This window comes from Quercus robur, chromosome 6 (genome assembly GCF_932294415.1).
Source record: "Quercus robur chromosome 6, dhQueRobu3.1, whole genome shotgun sequence".
NCBI classification, from domain to species: domain Eukaryota; kingdom Viridiplantae; phylum Streptophyta; class Magnoliopsida; order Fagales; family Fagaceae; genus Quercus; species Quercus robur.
The window spans coordinates 12,413,453-12,435,040 of NC_065539.1; the positions used below are offsets into that span (position 1 = coordinate 12,413,453).

At 34.8% G+C, this 21,588-nt stretch overlaps 1 pseudogene; it reads left to right on the forward strand.

Annotated features, from left to right (window-relative positions):
• Nucleotides 1-2,459: 2,459 nt before the first annotated feature.
• On the forward strand, nt 2,460-3,780 carry LOC126689858 (uncharacterized acetyltransferase At3g50280-like; annotated as a pseudogene).
• Nucleotides 3,781-21,588: the final 17,808 nt, after the last annotated feature.

The window sequence follows — 21,588 nt, forward strand, 5'->3', positions numbered from 1 at the left end:
TCTGCTATGTTTAAAAAAATTCAGATCTATATCTAAAGAAGATATAGATCTATTTTTGTGTTAAAAAATCCAGATCATATCTTAGGAAGACACAAATCTGTTTTTGCTTTGAAAAAAAATTCAGATTTGCATCTAAGGAAGATGCAAATCAGTTTTTGATTTTGAAAAATTCAGATCTGTATCTAAAGAAGATACAATTCTGTTTTTTTTTTTTTTTTTTGAAAAAATTCAAATCTGCATCTAAGGAAGATGCAAATCAGTTTTTGATTAAAAAATTCAGATCTATATCTAAGAAAGATACAAATCTGTTTTTGATTAAAAAAATTCCGATTTGCATCTAAGGAAGATACAAATCAATATTTTGATTTTGAAAAAGATGTGATGACAAGCTGATTTTTGAAACTAAAAAATAGATCATAACAATAAAGACATCAGGAACATATTTCAACAAAAAAAAAATATTGACCACACATGATATGAACATTTAGAAATTAAAACTAAAAAACATTTACTCATACATTACCAAATTAAAAGAGACGGAAGAAAAAAAAAGTAAAGAAAAACTACCTCTTACATGGACGTACTCTTCTTATTGAGGGAATATTTTAGGGTTCAAAGAAATTTGTTCAATTATCTTTGAAACCTAAAATACCTTGCTTACAAAAAAAAAAAAAAAAAAAAAAAATCTTAAGGTTAGAGCCTCCAGAACTTCTTTAACGTAAGAGTAAGAATAATAGAAAGGAGAGTCAGAAAGAGGGGAAATCTGAGAGCATAAAAAAGTGTGCTGAATTCTGAGATGCAGTCTCTATTTATAGAGGTTGGGAGGCTCAAAAAAATAGCTAAATGATCAGAATACAAACTGGGACACGTCCTTATCTCTAAAAATCGAAAATGATGAGGTTTATCTCGATCTAAGTGCCCTCGGGCCAAGGGTTGAATTTGTGCCAATCGGCACTCCAAAAGTGCCGAATGGGTGCTAGACCCTCGTTTGAATTTTAGTCCATTTTGGACTCCTTTTTTTTGAGATTTTTTGAGCTAGGACTTGCACTTAGACGCGTTTTTAATTCACATTCTAAAAATTAAACTCTTTTCTAAATAATTCAGGTCTTTTCAGTAACCATTATCTTGTAGATAAATACTCTAAAAGTCTTGATTATCCATAATTTAATTGTTATCCAATTATCTCATTTATTCCCATGCAAGCAAACCTATTTTTGACACTAACTAACAACCAATCACAAAATCATTTAATTAATTTTAATTGTTTAACCAATCAAAATTAATTTAAATTAATCATGCGTGGTTGATTCTACCTAAACACAATGCATGCTGATCGTGCAAACTTGATCATGCGATATTTTTCGATCCGGCGGTCTGATTTGGAAACTGGGCATACCGTTGTGAACGTTAGAATATCAAGATCATTTTTATGATATGCAATGAACAAATTAATTCATGTAATGCAATCATGAATTTTGGGTACATGAATGGTCACTTTAGTCATCTTCCTTGATTAAATCATGGGTGCAAGATCTAGTGTCTACAATATATATATATATATATATATATAATTTAGAATTTAATTGGATTTAGACTCTTCGGTTTTTGCACCCAATAATTTACTTGCAACAAAAATTAAAAAATTAGATGGGACACATGATGCAGAATTGAATTTTAATTTAAAATCTAATTGAATTTAGACTCTTTGATTTTTGCACCTAATAATCCACTTGACACAAATTTAAAAATTAGATGAGCATGTGGCGTAAAAATAGACTCCAACTTAGAATTTAATTGAATTTTCTCTTAGTTTTGCCTGTTAGGCTAATTTCTATTCAACTCCCCTCAACTCCGTCTCCTTTCCCTCAATCCAAACAGGCCATTAGGGTTGTGGATAACTTTTAAGAGATAATTAGTTACTAAGGGCTGGTCGTTTTTTTTTCCCCTTAATTAAAGAAAAAAAATGCTAATGTAGAAAGTTGTGTTTAAACTTTAAACCAAATTTGTATCCTTGGAAAAAAAAAAGAGATTTAATCATATAATTTCTTGGTATCACATACACACACGCATATATTGTTAAACTTCTCCATATATTATTGCCCGAATTTCCTTTAGTATACAATAAAATATGAAACCTTACTACGTAAAATAGTTATTGACTTATTGCAAAAGTTTGTGATTTAGTTTATATGTGGTACTACAATTACTTATAAATATTAGCTCTACTTTAATTTGACCTATATTTTATTCTTTTGTGTTCTCAAATCTCCCCTTCCTCTTGAACCCAGCATCTCTATATATGTTATACTTGTCCTGTATCCCTAGCTATAGTACTATAACTTGTACTTGTCAAATTCTCTTTTGGTCTAATTCTCACTCTCTCCCTCCATCCTTGCATCACTACTAGTTTATAGCTTATACTAGTTTAGAGGAAAAGCAAATTGTAACATGGTTCGTTCCTATCCACCAGTACCATCCGAACTACAACGGGTCACAATGACTCAATTAGACGAACTGAGTTAACTCCATGGGATCTCCGACATCTCATGATTGGTTACATTCAGAGGGGCCTCCTCTTTGTCAAACCTACATCTTCACAAGAAAAACAACTTGATGAAGAAAACAATATGATTGATCACCTAGCATCCTCCTTCTCTCGCGCATTGGATATATTCTATCCCCTAGCTGGCCGACTTGCCATGATTGAAAACAATGAAGATGATACCGCCTCCTTCTTCATTGACTGCAATAACCAAGGAGCCCAGTTTGTCCACGCAGCTGCAGATGGTATCACTATATCTGATATCCTTGAGCCTATCGATGATGCCCAGATTGTCGATTCCTTGTTACTTATGAACAATGTTCTGAACTACGAAGGCATTTCCAACCCATTGCTGGCCGTGCAAGTAACTGAGCTTGTTGACGGCATATTCATTGGTTGCTCTCTAAACCATGCTGTTGCTGATGTTACCACGTTCCAGCATTTCTTTAATACTTGGTCTGAGATTTCTCGAGGCAACTGTGACAATTTACAACCGCATCCCATAATTGAACGTAATTTTTTTGACGGTATCATCAACTTTCCCATTCAAGTACCAAGCCCCCTAAAAGTAAAAGCTGAGAGATTCATTCCTAAACCGCTGCAACGAAGGTATTTTCACTTTACAAAGGAAAAAATAGCAGAACTTAAAGCAAAGGCCAACAATATTGAAATGGGCACTGACAGGATCTCATCTCTGCAAGCAGTGGTGGGTTTTTTGGCGATCCATGCCTCGCAGTCGGTGTCTAGATTCTGACGAAAAGGTTTGGTGCATTATAGGTCTGGGGACAAGGCATAGAATGCAACCTCCATTGCCAAAACAGAACTTTGGGAATGCAGTGCATGGGGAGCTAGTCCCAAGCACAGCAAGGGAACTGATAGAGCACGGTCTCGGCTGGGCAGGTTGGCGTATAAATAATACGATTGCTTCGAAGACAACACAAGAAGTGAGAAAGTACTTGGATGATTGGGTGAAAATTCCTAAGGTGGTGAACCGAAGCCCCCTCACATCTGCTTCATTATTGATCTTAGGAAGCTCACCATGGTTCGACATGTACGGTAATGACTTTGGCTGGGGAAAACCCGTGGCGCAACGTGGTTCTGGGCACGAATTTGATGGGATGTTAGTTGTGTGTCCTGGGAAGGAAGAAGGTAGTATTGATTTTGAAGTTAGCATGTTGCCTGAGACACTAGATGCTATGAGAGAGGATGCAGAGTTTAAGGAGGCTGTGGCCACATGAACCTATAGTTACTTCTAATTAACTAGCACTGTGTGACTTTTGTTGGAAGTGGTAGTAGACCAAATCGTGTCATTTGATTTTTTATGACAATTTTATGTCTTTGTATTTTTCACGTTCTAGATTTTTTTTTGGTTATGAATTGAAAAGTCATTTGAATAAAGACAACTCTTGTAATCTCATTTGGTTGAAACTCTATAAAAGGAGAAGAGGCGTGGTATGAAAGAGTGAGGGAAAAAAAAATGTAGTGTTCTCAAGGTAACAACCTAATGTCTTCTAGTATGTGTGAGATAAATTTTTGGAGGCTGCTTAAGGCAGTAACCTTATTTGTGAAAGTTCTGTTCAAGGCAGTAGCCATATTTGTGGAGAATTATGTAACCTGATTTCTCATTGTTTGTGAGTTTGAGCTTTGAAGTACTCTAATAAAAACTATCATTTTCCCTCTTTCTTGTGAGTGTTTATTTTTCAGTAGGCTTTGCAAAGCTAATAAAGTGGTATCAAAGCTTTCGCCCATTCCAACAACTTTACTATATGGATGCTTTCAGTAGAATCTAGTGATGTCACGGAAGCCTAGAGAAAGCACACACGATGCTCTCTTGATGGAATAGAAACTAAACTGTTAGTTTCTGGTAGTAAACCTCGAATCCACGAGAGGTTTCCCTAAATCTACAAGGAGAAATAAACTGGAATCCACCAGAAGAAAATTTGACAAAACGTCTGTTTTTATTGATAATAGTCTAATTTGCCACTGACGGCTTCAAAACATATAAATACTGAGAAAAACGTCTAAAAACCCTAATTCGCCCTAATTACGCGATTAGGTCACAAAAGTACCGAATTTTACCAAAAATGGCAAAATTGAGTTAAATGCAAAATCATAAACTACTGACCTTAAGGGTCGTCCCAAAACAGACAGGACCTTATTTTAACTTTTAAATTAAAAGTTATTAAGGAAAAACAAATATTACTATAAATAGCAAAAACATTGTTTTCGGGGTCTTAATGAAGGAATTTGCCTAAATTTTGGCGACATTCATGATATGACTCTGGATCAGAATGCCGTTTCCCTTCAACCTGCCAAATTTCATGCAATTCTGACTCTGTTACCCCAATGGCCCCTACTGGCACCCCCCTTTGATCTTGCGTTGTGACTTCCTACGCCCCTACTGCTCCAGGAATGCATGTGCTTTCTGTTCTACATCAGTTTTGTCCCCCCCACTTGAAAAGAACTCAACCCTGAGTTCCTACCATTTGGTTCATTAGGAGGATGATAATCATACAAGTCAGCAACATTGAAGGTAGAAGAAATGCTTATGTCTGGAGGAAGAGCAACCACATAAGCATTGTTGTTGATCTTCTTAGTAATCTGAAACGGCCCATACTTCTTGTCCTTCAATTTGTTGTAGGTACCAACAGGAATCTCTCTTTTCTAAGATAGACCATCACTAAATCCCCAACATTGAATATCTTACGCCTCTTCTTATCAGCAGCTTCCTTGTACTTGGCATTTGTAGCTTCAAGTTTCTGCCTCACCTCCTCTTGCATGGCCTGAATATGTTCAGCCATATTTTCTGCTGCTTGACTCACTCCTGGAAGCTCAGGTAAAGGTACCAAGTCCAAAGCGTGTTTTGGGGGCACGTAGTAGACAATGGCAAATGGAGACTTACCAGTGCTTCTATTGACTGAGCTATTGTATGCAAAGTCTGCTTGGGACAATGCAAGATCCCACTGCTTGGGCTTCTCGCCTGAGATACACCGGATTAGATTCCCCAAAGTGCGATTAACTACTTCTGTCTAGCCATCAGTCTGAGGATGACTAGTGCTGCTGTAATTCAAGGAAGTGTCAAAACGCTTCCACAAAGTCCGCCAGAAGTGACTAATGAACTTGGTATTAGAGGTGATGGACTTTGGCACTCCATGCAAACGCACAACTTCCTTAAAGAACAGATTGGCCACTTAAGTAGCATCTGAAGTCTTCTTGCATGCTATGAAATGGGACATCTTCGAGTACCTATCAACCATAACAAAAACAGAATCCATACCTCGCTGGGTTCGAGGAAGACCCAGTATAAAGTCCATAGACAGATCCTCCCATGGTGCTTGTGGAACTGGCAAAGGCATGTATAAACCAGTATTCTGAGATTGGCCCTTAGCAATTTGGCAAATTGGACACTTCCTCACATGATTGCCAACATCCCTCTTGAGTTGTGGCCAATAATACCCCTCTTCCACCAGTGCTATAGTCTTATCTCTGCCCATATGTCCACCTAAACCTCCACCATGCAGCTCCCTAATAATCTGCTCCCTCAATGAACTTTTAGGGATGCATAATTGGTTACCCCGAAAGAGGAAACCATCCTGGATGTACATACTATTAATAGCAGTATGAGTTTGTTGACACTTACCCCAAATATCACCAAAATCCTCATCATTCTCGTACAGCTCCTTGAGGCAATCAAACCCGACAACTTCAGTATGTAGGGTGGTCAACAAAGATGCTCGCCTACTGAGTGCGTCAGCCACCTTATTAGTGACACTAGACTTGTGCTTCAATGTGAAATGGAAGCGTTGTATATAAGCTACCCACCGAGCATGCATCCTGTTAATGCTAACTTGACTATTGATGTGCTTCAATGCCTGATGATCCGTGTATAATACAAACTCCCTCTGAATCAGGTAGTGCTCCCAATACTTAAGAGTCCGTATTACAACAAAGAACTCCAACTCATAGGCCGACCATTTACTTCGAGCTTCACAAACTTTCTCATTGAAGAATGCTACTGGTCTGTTGTCTTGTGAAAGAACAGCGCCTATCCCGATCACAGATGCATCACACTCCACCTGAAACACCTTATCGAAGTTGGGCAATGCCAAAACCGGGGTTGTACTCAACTTTTCCTTGATCAAGGCAAAGCTTTGTTCTGCCTCCTTTCCCCATAAGAACTTCCCCTTCTTCAAACACTCAGTGATAGGGGCTACTATGCTAATGAAATCTCGAACAAACCTCCGATAGAAGGTTGCTAGCCCATGGAAGCTTCGCACATCATTCATTGTCTTTGGGGTTGGCCATTCTCTGACTGCACGGACCTTGTCCTCATCAACGTGAATCCCATCTGTATTGACCACATACCCTAAGAACAGCAACTTATCAGTCAAGAAGCTGCACTTCTTCAAGTTGATATACAACTCATTGCCCTGTAACACCGCTAATACTTCTCGCACATGATTATAGTGGGGTTGCTTCTGTCTTACTGTAAATCAAGATATCGTCAAAATAAACTACCACAAACTTTCCAATAAATGGTTTCAATACCTGATTTATAAGTCTCATGAAAGTGCTGGGAGCATTGGACAACCTGAAATGCATTACCATCCACTTATACAACCCCTCCTTTGTCTTAAAAGCTGTCTTCCACTCATCTCCAGGTCGGATTCGAATCTGATGATACCCACTCTTGAGATCCAGCTTGGTGTAACACTTGGACCCACTCAGCATATCAAACATGTCATCTAGTTGAGGAATAGGAAATTGATACCTGACTGTGATCTTGTTGATGACTCGACTATCCACACATATACGCCAGCTCCCATCCTTTTTTGGTGTTAACAAGGCCGGTACTGCACATGGACTCATACTCTCCCTGATATGTCCCTTGCTTAGAAGCTCATCCACCTGCCCTTGTAGAATCTGACCTTCTTGAGGATTCATTCTGTAATGTGGCAGATTTGGTAGACTAGCCCCAGGAGCTAAATCAATGCAATGCTGGATGTCGCACATTGGTGGTAAACCTGCAGGCAGCTCTTCTGGAAAAAGCACTTCAAACTCCTTGATTAATGGTTGGATTGCCTCTAGTATTACAGTAACCTTCTTTGGCTCGCCATCCGTCACCACTACAGCATATACCTATTTTAACTCCTTACACTCCCTATCAAACTCATCTTCATTGTTCACTATAAGGAGTGCTGGCTTCCCCTCTACTTTAGAAGTTTTGGGTATACTGCCTTCCTTAATAGGACCAAGGACAATTTTTTTGCCATTCTTAAAAAACACATACACATTATCCTTACACCTATGAGTAGCATCTACATCATATTGCCAAGGTCTACCCAGTATTAAATGACATGCATCCATTTCAACAACATCACAAACTACTTCATCTAAATAAAATTTACCCATAGAAAAAGTAATACGGCATCGTTGAGTAACAAGAGTTTCCGTACCTTTCTTGATCCAACCTATCTTGTACGGAGAGGGATGCTTTTCTGTTTTTAGTCCCAGCTTGGTAACCAAACTCTTCAACGCAATGTTCTCTACACTGCCACTATTAATGATCAAATCACAGACCCTCTTACTGATGGTGCATTGTGTTTGGAAGATCTCACTCCGCTGATCACCATATTCCACCCTTGGTGTGAGCAACAACCTCTGAATCACCAAAGATTGCCCTAATGGCACGCCTTCCTCGTCCTCTTGGGCCTCATTGGGATCATAGGCATACGGATCAGCATCATTATACACCTCTTCACCCTCCTGTTCACCTTCTACCTCGCCCTCTTCTGCCACCACCAGATTCATTGCGGCTCGCTTAGGGCAAGTACTAGATCGATGTCCTGGTTCTCCGCACCTATAACACTTATTCCCAGTTGGCCTAACATAAAGGTTGGCATTCGTTATCGGTTAGGCTGCGGAACTTGCTACTGCCACGGTGGATTGGTTGACACCACTATTCTCCCTAACCATGGGTTGTGATCGTGGTGTAAACATATGTTGTTTACCTTTATTGGCAGTTGAACCAGAGGACTCCGAATTGCGGTTGGAAAACTTCGAACCTGCCTTGAGATGCTGATATTCTATTTTCTTGGATAAGGTTACAGCCTCATTCAAAGTATATAGGGTCTGTAGGGATACCTGATCTCGGATGGAAACTCGCAACCTGTGTACAAATCTAGATATCCGTTGATCTTCAGTTTCCTCCAAATCATTGCGATTCGCCAACCTGTCAAACTCCTCCATGTACTCATTAACTGTCCGGGTTCCCTGCCTGCAATCCTGGTATTGTCTGAACAACTCCTGCTGGTAATCTGGTGGTAAGAACCGATCTGCCATTAATCTTTTCATTCTCCTCCATGATCGTATTGGAAGCTTCCGTTCGTGGGTACGATTTAACTGAACATGATCCCACCATGCAGATGCTCCTCCCTTCAATTTGTAGGCCACCAAACACACCTGTTTGTCATCTGCTGTACCCATATAATCGAAAAACTTTTCCACCTCACTGACCCAATCTAGATACTCTTCAATGGAGACATTACCATTAAAGGATGGTAACTCTACTTTCATCCGATAGTCCCTTTGCTCCTGATAATCTCGGCCATTATCCCTCACGGGAACATGATGATTTCCAAGGACTCTCTTTGCATACTCCTCGTCTTCACTGTCTTCTTCATGGTAGTCTTACTGCCTGTTCCGGTTTGGGCCACAATGGGGAGGGCCACGCGCTCGGTTATCACGTTGCTCTTCGTCATCACGATTACGGTTTCGGTTAAGCAAGGTGGCAAGCGCTTCTTGAATCTGGTCCAGAGTTTGTTGGGTTGAATCACGAAATTATTGATTTTCATCACGAAAATCAAGGAACTCAGCCCTAGTGAGGACTGGGTTATCAACGTCGTCATCGCTGTCATTGTTGTGGTGGTCACCGTCTCGTCGGTTAGCCATTAGACCAGGGTAAGTCAAGGCTCTGATACCAACTGATGTCGTGGAAGCCTAGAGAAAGCACACACGATGTTCTCTTGATGGAATAGAAACTAAACTGTTAGTTCCTGGTAGTAAACCTCGAATCCACGAGGGGTTTCCCTGAATCCACAAGGAGAAATAAACTGGAATCCACCAGAAGAAAATTTGACAAAACGTCTGTTTTTATTAATAATAGTCTAATTTGCCACTGACGGCTACAAAACATATAAATACTGAGAAAAACGTCTAAAAACCCTAATTCACCCTAATTACGCGATTAGGTCACAAAAATACCAAATTTTACCAAAAATGGCAAAATTGAGTTAAATGCAAAATCATAAACTACTGACCTTAAGGGTCGTCCCAAAACAAACGGGACCTTATTCTGACTTTTAAATTAAAAGTTATTAAGGAAAAATAAATATTACTATAAATAGCAAAAATATTGTTTTCAGGGCCTTAATGAAGGAATTCGCCTAAATTTCGGCGACAATCATAACATGAATCTGGATCAGAATGCCGTTTCCCTTCAACTTGTCAAATTTCATGCAATTCCGACACTGTTATCCCAATGGCCCCTCCTGGCACCCCCCTTTGATCTTGCGTTGTGACTTCCTACGCCCCTGCTGCTCCAGGAATACATGTACTGTCTGTTCTACATCATCTAGTGATGTTCAGTTTATGCCCTTCTTGTTGCTTGGTTGATGGATGTGCCACTAGTCTTGGTTTTTTTCACATTTATGTACGATGCTTTTAAAAACAAAGAATTGAGATGACAAGAAGACATGGGGAATATGCCCCCAGTTTAGCAAAACCTATGGCTTGATTAAACTGTTTATATAGGGCATGTGAAAGTGTCAATTTGTTAGCAGCAACAGCAGGAAAAGAAGAAAATGAGAATTACAATTTGTTCGCAGCAATTTTAATTTAGTAAATTACAATTTTAACCTTATTTTTTTATTTTTTAAGAATAAGAATTATCTAATTAGATTAAGGGTATTTTTTACATTTTTTGAAGGCATAACTAACTTTCTGAATCTTCTTCATATATATATATATATATATATTAATATAAGCAGAGATCTCATATCTCAAAAAAAAAAACAGAAATCTCATGTGGGAAAGCATGAGGTTCTGCGAAGTGACACATTCTATGTAAAAAAAATTGAAATATTCTCATGTGCAACATAAGAGATAAGAACAAATTAAATATTGACATTTTGTTTTATTTGGTTCAATATTTCAAGACTTTTTTAATTAAAAAATAAATATTCTTTATATCATTTGGTTTAATGTGCAAAACTTTTTATCCCTCACACATATACATAAGTCTCTTTGCATTTTAATACACCATTTTCATCACTTTACCTTCAATTTTTAATCTTTCATGTCTCACTGCCACGTTCAATTTACTTTCCTGGGATCTTTTGTCAAACATTTTTTTACTTTGTGTTTGCATTTATTTCTTGCAGATTTTAATTAGACCATCTTGTTTGTCAGACTTATTGTTTATACAAGGATCTACTGCTATTTGTGCCTTCTACGTTGCTTGGTTGATGGACGTGCCACTAGCCCACTAGTCATGGTTTTTGCCACATATACGTTCAATAAAAACAAAGAATTGAGATGTCAAGGAGTAATGCTACTTGTAGCTTACAGAACAATAGCTTTTCCCACATAGGTAGGTAGACGAGCCGCAATAGAGTAGATCATGCCTTGGCTAGACGTGAGAGGTAAGTATTCTTTGTCATTGTTAGTTTGGATGAAATCTATTCCCGGTGATGATTGATATTCAAATCTCTCTTGAAAAAGATTGTATTTCATAGTTGGATAAAAGTTAGTTGTGCTGACACCTAGGTACGGAGGGAGACTTGGACATGGGGGCAATGCTCCTATTTTTTTTTAATTAATATATACATAGTCATCAATTTTAGTAATTTTGTTCTATAAAATCACACTTTGCTCTCCTTAATATTATCATTGATTCTTTTAGGAGTACTACTCTAGTCACAAAATTTTCTATAACATTTTTACAAACTGTTGTGGGAGTAAACTTTTATTAGTTTGTATCTGGGCCTATCATTTACATCACATTTTTATTTACTAATAATCACTCAACACATTAATAATTTGTAAAAAAAAGTTTTTAATTCTAGCATTTTCCTCCTTTTAAAGACCAGATCTAAAATCTAAATCTAAATAAACAAGCCCAAAAAAATTATTCAATAACAAAAATTACCAATAGTAAAGCTAAAAACAATTAAACTCAATCAACCAATTTTACCTAAAACAAACAACCTGACCCTTAAAAAAATTTTAAACAAAAAAATTTTGTCCATATCTGGATGCACACATAAAAAAACACACACACACACACCAAAAAAAAAAAAAAAAACTTATTAGCTATTACGCAACTAAGCCGGAAGCTAGAGCCACCGCATGCAACTAACAGCAAAACTGCCCCCTCTAACTTCAAGTTCTGGCTCCGTCCTTGCTGACACCCCCACCTCCCCCAAAGAAAATTACAATTCAAAAATCTACATCAAATTTATAACGCAAAACTCTCTCTACTTTTTGTTTGATTCCAGATCTTAGCTGCATGTCTCACTCCTTAACTCAAAATTTTGGAAACATCCTAAATGCTGAACTCAGTTTCCATGAGTCTAACTCAAAATTTTGGATTTTGAATTATGAAACACAACTCAAAAACTAAACCAAACAACTTACATTTTAATAGGGCCTATATTTTTTGAGTTTTGGATGATGAAAATTGAGTATATAACTCAAAACTTATCAAACCAAACATGCTAGCTTGTAAAGTCATAAAATTGAAGAAGTGTCATGTTTGATGAAAAAAATCCACAAGCACCTAAATTCCCAATGGATCTTCCTCAAAAACTTGGATTTTAGTGTGAACCCCTCCTCTTATAAGAGAGGGAAAGGGTATTGATTGATGAGTTTTAGAATTTCCAATTATTAAGTCAGATAATGATGGATTCATCAAGGGAAAAAAAAAATGATAACAGGCTGAAAATTTGCGCATGGAGCAACAAGTGTCGAATTGTTGACTATGTGCCGATTGGCTCTTGGTTGGGGCTCCAAGTCCCAATTCACTTCTATATTTTTATTATTATTTGCACCTTCAAAGATTTTCTTCTTGTTTTTGGGTTCAATTTGTTTTTGGGACCTAATTTTTAGCCGTTTTAAGGTTAATTGATACCGGTGGATATTTCAATTAAAATAATAATTTCTAAGATAATAATTTTAAAAAAAAAATCCAATCATCTATTAAAATACTAATCTTATGTTTATTGATACACCCTTATCCTAAACCTAGACCATCATTGATTATAATTAAACCTTTAGGCCCGTTTGATTGGAGCAATTTTAATTAGGAGGGATGGAAAAAAGAGAGGAGAGAAAATGAGAAATTTGTGTGTTTGATTGGACAAGAAAATAGGGTGGAAAACTAGTGGAGATCAGATATTTTCTTTCTGAACTCACCAAAATGCTATCTTCTCAATTTGAGGAGAAAATGAAGATTAAAAAACACTTGAGATGCGACTTGACAGAGACCAAAATAGTCCTAGGCTGTGCACAAAGTTTCCATTTGCTTCACGTTTCTTCATCCTTCTGTCCTTTTCTATTACTTTTCTCTGGTTTGTATTTCTTTTATATTTTGTCTTTCCTCATTTGTCTTGGCTTTTTAAATTTTTTTTCATCCTTTTTTCCTTTTTTTTTTTTTTTAATGAAGTGCACATTCATACACAAAATTTTAATAAAAATATAATTTCTTACTTTTTTTATTCAATAGGAGAATGAGAGTAAATTTATACAAACTATATTTTCCATTATCTCAATTTTCTTCTCAACCAAATAAAAGATTTTTTCATCCTCTCAACCAAACACACATGAGAGAAAATTAAATCACTTCTACAATTCCACTTTTCTATCTCTTCTTTCCCTCTATTTTTCCATCCTCCCAACCAAATGCCTTTATGAGAAAACTAAAATCTATTTTATCCTCTCACTTTTCATTCCTCTCAACCAAATAAACCCTTAAAGAACCAATCATAATTAGTTAGCTATAATCACGCGTGTCTAGTCTTAGTTGTAGAAAGGTATGTATGGTTACTGTTAAATCTTAATTCAACTTTTAACTTTTAATTTGGTGATCCACTTACGCACATGGCATATTGTTTTAGTTATTAGAACTTTTAGATTTGTTTTTAATGGAGTATTGGAAAATCTAATGACCAAAATTGCAACTTTACTCGTATATATATCATGAAGTAAAGAAATTACTCCTTGAAGTGAGATAGAACGGAGATTGCTAAATATGACATCCACAATCTTTTATAAACTTAATTTGAACTTATCTCATTTGATAAATAAATAAACAAAAGCAATTTTTTTTTTAGAAAAATCCAAACTTTAGAACCCAATAGGCAACAACTCTCGTCGTATTCAATTTTGTACCATTGTGAGAAATCAATCACGTGATTCACGTCACTGGTGAGAATCTAGTCCATCAATTAATAGACCAATTGAGGCCAAAATAGCAAAATATCATTTTCATGCAAACTTTTTAGTAAAATGCACATATAAACTTTTTAGCAAAATGTCAATGTTTTGAAATTATCTAGGAAAATGCTTCTATTTGAAAATCGAGTTTTTAAAACTCGAGTTCCAATGAAAAATTCGATTCACCCAAAATCGAGTTATAGGCAAAAACTTGAAAAAATTTACATGGAACTTGAGTTCTATGTAAATTTTTTCAAATAACTCGATTTTCAAAACATGAACATTTTCCTAAATAATTTCAGAATATGAGTATTTTATTGAAAAGTTTGCACGAAAGGAGCAAAGGCCAATTTTCTCCACCAATTGACTGGTACCAAAAATTGCAATATGTACCGATTGCTTGCTAAGCATTAAACAATTACTGTCCATGGAAAATATAGAGTTTGTTTCGTTAAAAAAAAATTCAAACCAAAATTCTTTTTGGAAATTCACTGTACATGTAGAGAGTTTGTTTCGTTAAAAAAAAATATATATATATATTAAACCAATTTTTTTTTTTTTTTTGGAAATTCACTGTCCATGGAAATTTTAAGAAAATGTTTTGCTTGAAAAATATTCAAGTCAGTTTTTTTAGTTGGAGTAGACGGTAGAGTGGGACTCACGAAGTCATTTTTATTTTTAATATTGTTTAATTTTTAATTTTATAAAAATGCCACTCATCTCAATTTTTTGTATATTAAAAAACCAAATACTGAAAATAAAAATCATACCCAAACATGTTTTTATTTGGTGAGAGTGAGACACAAGAAATGAAAACAGAAAAAACCTGGTTTCAAAAAAAATGAAAACAGTAAAAACCTGTTCAATGTGCCGTGTGGTACCACTAGTTTGTTATTTTTTTAAAGAAGAAGGATAGAATGAATTTATTTAAGAGAAATGTTAATGGATACTCCAACAGAATTAGTTGAGGAACCATTTTAAAAAATATTTTATTGAAAAATGATAAAATAATTAATTTTTTTGACAGTTTTTATATTTCTCATTAAAGTTGTGTTAAAACTTTCCCGAATATGATTTAGGGTAAGTTTAGTTAAGCTTTTTCAAATTGTGCTTTTTGAAAAAGTGACGGTTTTAAAAAGTGCGGTATGAAATTGAGTTTTTTAAAAAAGCAGAGTGTTTGGTAAAAACCATCAAAAAGTGTTTTTTGAAAAATTTGAGTGTTTAAATAGCACTCATAAAAGTGGTGGTTTGAGTTGTAAATTACAAATAAGGACAAGATATATATATATATATATATATATAAAAGAGAATTTTTTTTTTTTTAAAGCTCGAAATTGTGTAAAAACACAAGAACTTGTTTAGACCCTAAATTAAAAATTACGGCTTGGTTGATTTTACTCTAATTTAATTAAGTGTGTAATAAGAGTAAATGCGATCGAACACACAATAAAACTACTCTACGCCATTTTCATCAAATAACAGCAATAAAATGAAATTTAAAAAGAGTTGGGAAGAAGGATGCAAACACAAGATAACACTGCAATGTGTTATCGAAGAGGAAACCGAAGAACTTGGCGAAAAACCTCACTGCCACCCTCCAAGCAGTAAATCAATCCACTAAAGAATAAGTTAGAGTACATAAATAACAAAAGACCCTCCAAACCTAGCCGACCCCACGAACTTGAGCTCTCCAAGCTCCTGCTATCAATTGACTTGACGAAACCTTATCTTCTCTAGCTCTCCGGATCACGCAATTCAGCTCGATTGCATCCGCCAAACGATTGGTTTCTTCCAATACTTCCTAGCAACTCCAAAACCTCAGTTTACACTCAGAATGGGTATAGTAAGTGTTTGGATATGGAGAGGTAGGAGTTGAGAAAAACCACAAAGGATTGTGTAGAGGATTGTGGGTATAACAATCTCTAACTCTCAAGGGTAATATCTAGGATTTTCTCTCTGAAAAGCACTTCTTACAATATGTGGGTAATATGAGTATATATAATATGGGTGAAGACATGATGTAGCAGATAAGCCAAAATAGCAAAACAGAATGTTTCGTGGAAAAGCCTTACACGTGAATTACTCGCGAAAACCAGCTGTCATGACTCTTCGCATTCCAATCATGTGCTCTACATATGACTCACTTCGTGGGATATCTTCTCGCGAATCTTCTTGCGAAATCCACTTTGTCTTCAATAGGTGCTTGAGTCTTCACACTCTCTCTCTCTCACATAACCCATACAATAAAATCCCACATAAAATATAGGGTACATATGATTGAACAAAAATACTATCAAATTTGACACGAAATTAAAACCAACATAAAATAGTTGTAAATAACAACTTTACAGCTTTAATTACTTCCTTCTTTTTAATAATAATAATAATAATAATAATTGTAAGGACACAAAATCTCCGACGGCCCAAGGACGATGTTGGGCTCGCACGCGGAAAGTCCCTCACAATAGTATTTGTAGAGAGTGGGCTTGAAAGGCCAACGTTGGATCACAGGGCGACGTTCGGGCCGGACTGTAGGTGAGCCAATACGAGAAAGAGCTTTGGGCTGGATATTCAGGCCCTTCAACCTTGTATCTAGGAGGATTTGGCTCCTCGGATCATGTCCGAGGAGCGATGGTGTTGTCCCCGGTTACCCGTCGGCGGGTTTTTAGGTGGTGTCCTGCGTATATTCTCCAGGCATTCTCTTTCATCCAGTCTTTTTTAGAAGTTCGATGGGAGACCTCCTCCCTTATTAGTTTACCTTTCCTTTTATACTAGCCTACGTTTGTTGTCCCTCGTCCACGTGTAGGGTCGATCTTTCCAGGACAGATATCTGTCCCATCAATCTAATCCCAAAATTACTGTAGATGATCCATAAAGCCTAAGATCCCGGCTCTGTTAGGGGCAGTGTCATGTCAGGGAAGGGCATTAAAGACAACTTTCCCAGGATATTTTCTGATCTTTCCAGCTTACTCGTGTTCCATTCCTATCCCTGAGGTTTTGGGCCTGCCGAGGACGAAACCGTCCTCGGCTATGTCTTCGGGCTATTTTTAGGTTTCCTAGTTTCGAGTTTGGGCCCTGGCCTCCTTCAGTTTAAGACCGGTGGGCTTCCCATAAGCGTGTGGGCTGGACCCATAAATTATTGGACCCCACAATAATAATAATAATAATAATATTATTATTATTATTAATGACTTCTCAATAGTAATTGACTCTTTTAATTTTTCTTAGAATGGAATACATCATCATTATCTTAAAACTTAATAATTTTAGTTGTATAAATCTTTGTAATAAGTTTTTATTGAGACTTATACTTTTCTTTTAGTAATTATTATACTCATTATTATTAATACTAATGAACTCTTTTAAAATTATTTTTTTCCCTTAATAAAAGTTATGCACTCAACATTTTCACAATAAATTCGCAATAAAGTCTATGTGATAGATTGTTAATGGTAGATATAAAAAAAAAAAAAAAAAAAATTTAATGTCAGTAGTAGGTCCAGATGATAATCAATAACAACTTGCTACGAAAAGTTTTTTATGAAATTATTATGAAAATATTGTGTGAATAGCACTATCTTTTTTTCTAAAGAAAAATAACACCAATTTAAAAAATTTAGGGAGACAATAAAATGTCATAATATTTTTATTACAATATTCCGTGTTTTTAGTTCTGATCAATCCTAGTATAATATTTTATTAATTAATTATTATTATTATTATTTTTTTTTACATATGAAATATTTGACACCTCAACTGTTGTGAAAAATTTTGTAATAATTTATTGTGTCCTAATTTTATAAATCTCCTTACATGTATCCCACTCAACCCACTTTTTATTTTTCTTTCTATTTTTTTTTCTTCTCTTTTTTTCTCATCCACCCATTTCTTCCCAATTCCCATCAAATATCTTTTCTTTCCTCCACCCACCAATGTCTCTATTCTTCAGCTCCGCTTCTTCACCCTAAACACAAGAAGAAGAAGAAGAAAGAGAAGAAAAAGAAGCCAGAAGCTAGCAGCAATCTGAACTCTAAGGTCGAGTTGATATTTTTTTTGTTAGAGATTTTTTTTGGCTTAAAGATCTCAGTAAAATTGGGATTTCAAAATAAAAACAAGGGTAATTTGGGGATAATATGCAGAACTAGCAATGATAACAATGCAAGCTTGGAGTGCGTTTTCGTATTCCATCTTAGATGGTACATTATCAAAATGTGCTTTTGGGTCGATTGCAATTTCAAACGCATGATTTGGAAATCTTACCAAATGCCAAAAAATGAAAAAATCCTGATTTAAAATCGCAATCATGTGTTTTGGCCCAAAAACACTGAACCAAACGAGCACTTATTAACAATTACCTTAAGAGTACCTGTTAACATGACCCTTTATTCAATAGTGAAAGTGTTATGATCCTAGTGTCTCACATGGATTAAGAATAAGCTTAATCATGTGTTTATAAGCTCTTGGGCACCCTCCCCTTGCAAGCCAGTTTTCACGGGTGAGTTCTACCCATGGGTTGTAACATTTGGTATAAGAGCCAATCACCAACCCGATTAATCGGGCATAGCTCATTGAGTATGAGATTAAATGAATTGCGGTTTTGTGGTCGAATCTCGAAATGGGCGACCTATAGGCTAAATTAAAATTACTGATAGTTGAGTGGAGCCACTAAAAAGAGAAAGGGCTACCAACGGGTTAGTGTCACTAGATTGAGCCGTCGTGGTCGTCGGTTGCAGAGCATGGTGGTATATGTTATAATCCTAATGTCTCACATGGATTAAGAATAAGTTTAATCATGTGTTTATAAGCTCTTGGGCACCCTCCCTTTGCAAGCTGGTTTTCAAGGGTGAGTTCTACCCATGGGTTGTAATAAAAAGGAGTTGCATAAGATTTTAGAGCATATAGAGAACTACCCTAAGCTTCAAAGAAACGCAAAAGGATCACAAAATAGTGGTTTCCTCGATGAAGACATGTATTGTACAAATAATTGTAGGGTTTTATTGATATATATTCTTAGGGCATCTATTAATAAATTATTTTAAAAAAATTATAGGAAAATAAAAAACTAACTATTTTTTTCAATTTTTAATAAAATTTTTATTAAAATGAATGATTAATGTAGGCAAATATTAACCGAACCCATAGTAATAAAGAGAGCTGCCCGAAAATGAAAATAAAAGTTCAAAGAGGTAGTCCCAAAATTGCTAACGTGGGAAAGAAATATTTAAGATAGAAAGAAACTTCCAATATTTTGCTAACCGTTTTAAGAATCCAATTTCTTTGGCCAGAAAAAAGTTTAGTGTCATATCATATGCATGATTGGCGATACATAGATAAGTGGTGATATGGAGAAGCTGGGATAGATATGCATTCTCTACATTTTTATTAAAAAAAAAAAAAACTATGTTTACAATATTTTTACAATACTTTCACAACAAATCCTAAATAGTACGTTGTTACTGGCTATAATTTAAATAGTGAATTCAAATTAGAAGTAACTAGTTGCTAACTTGTGCTATGCACGGGAACTTACCTATTTGTGAGGTAGACTAAAGTAATTTTATAAAATCTTAAATTGATTAAGAAATTACACCATTGCATGATTTGCTTTTGTATAATTTCAATTTGTGTTACAATTTGATGAAGAAGTCATTACTTGAACGTGCAACGGCTTATAAAAAATTTGTTAGATAGCTTCAGATACTATAAAAAAATAACTCAAAAATTCAGATATTAAAACTTCTAAAAGACCAAAAAATATTAAAGAATCAGATGATTCACTGCTTAAAAATTATTGAAACAAAATAAAATATATATGACTGAACAATAGAGAAATATGAGTTACATTCAAAAGAATAATCCATAGTTATAACTATTGAAAAGAATCAAAAGATTCAGAGCCTACAAATAATAGATAATATGTATGTGTGTGCGTGTGTGCGCACACGCGTGTGTGTGTGACTACACAAATTCAGATGTTAAAACTTCTAAAATGCCAAAAAAGATATATAATTAAAGAATAAGTTATTGAAACAATTCAAAAAATATATGACTATTCAAATGAGAAAAAAGAAAAAAGAAAAAAAAAAAGTACACGAACCCATAAAACAATGAGTTTTAAATTTTAACGGAACTAAACTTTAAACGAACCTTATCAGCATGTGGCCCACGCTAAAAAATGTTGAGCAGGAGCCCACGTTGAAATAATAAAAGGCATACCTCCTCTTAATATATCGTATATAAACTTTTTGCCCAAGAAATTAACATACTTTCATATTGTGAGGTAAAACAAAAACATATGCAATAGCAGCAACCTTAAATTTCAATTATTGCAAGTTTTTTTATCTTATAAAAAATGGTTAAAGAGAGTTTGATGGTTCATGTACAAAAAATATTTTTTAAAAAATACAGGAAAAATCATAATATATATATATATATATATATATTAATATTAACAAAGTAAAGGAGAAGAAAATAACATAGGAATGGCTCATATCTCTACTTAGCCTTTAAAAAATATATATTAGGGTTTGCACTGTTTTTATAGTGTTCATGATTAACCTCGCAAATTTTAAAGATAAATTATCAACGTTTGAGTTAGAGTTTAAGTTGAACTTGTTAGAGAGATAGAATTTCACTCCTTATTAAGTTTGGACTAAATAAAAATAATTTTGTTTTAAAAAAATGATAATGATGAATTTGAGTTTGAGTTTAAGTTGGACTTATTAGAGAGATAGAGTTTCACTTCTTGTTAAGTTTGGAATAAACAAAAATAATTTTATTTTAAAAAATAATAATGATGTGGCAAATTCTGAAGAGGTCAATAAAAAGTCAAATGCTTCGGTTTTATATATATACTAGTATTATGCCCATGTGATGCACGGTTTAATAAAAGAATTATATATAAATTTTTTTTTAAAAATATTTTTAGATAATATAATTAAATTTAATAACAAATAAAATAGTAAAAATATTTAAAAAATTTATGGCAAGTTGTATAATTCTAAAAACTTTTAGTAGTAAACGTGTGTTGCACGGTTTTGGTCATAAACTGATAGCATGAATAATTTTATTGAGGAACACTAATTAATGATTGAAGAGAAATGCTATACCTGGTCGGATTAAGACATAATTTTTACTTGTTGAAATAGCAATTAAAGTGAAGTAGGGTGAGGAACAACAAATAATAATTATAACATACCGACGAAATAACATTTATATTTAATTATAATATGTCAAATTAATAACAATACTGAACATGACATGTTTATGTTAATTAATGTAAATAAGCATAAAATTAATATCAACATTTGACACCCTACTATTGCATGAATTATGATTAAAATTGATCTAATATTTTTACTTTAACCCAAGAAATCATCCCGAATTTATAAATTAAAAACTACCCAAATTTATAAAATAAAATAAAAAATTGAAGCAAAATTCACTACAACACACACATAAATATATACACACAAAGAAACTCCTAATTTAATAATAAAAATAATAATAAAAAACAATATAAATTTCTAAACATTAAAAAAAATGGAATTCGA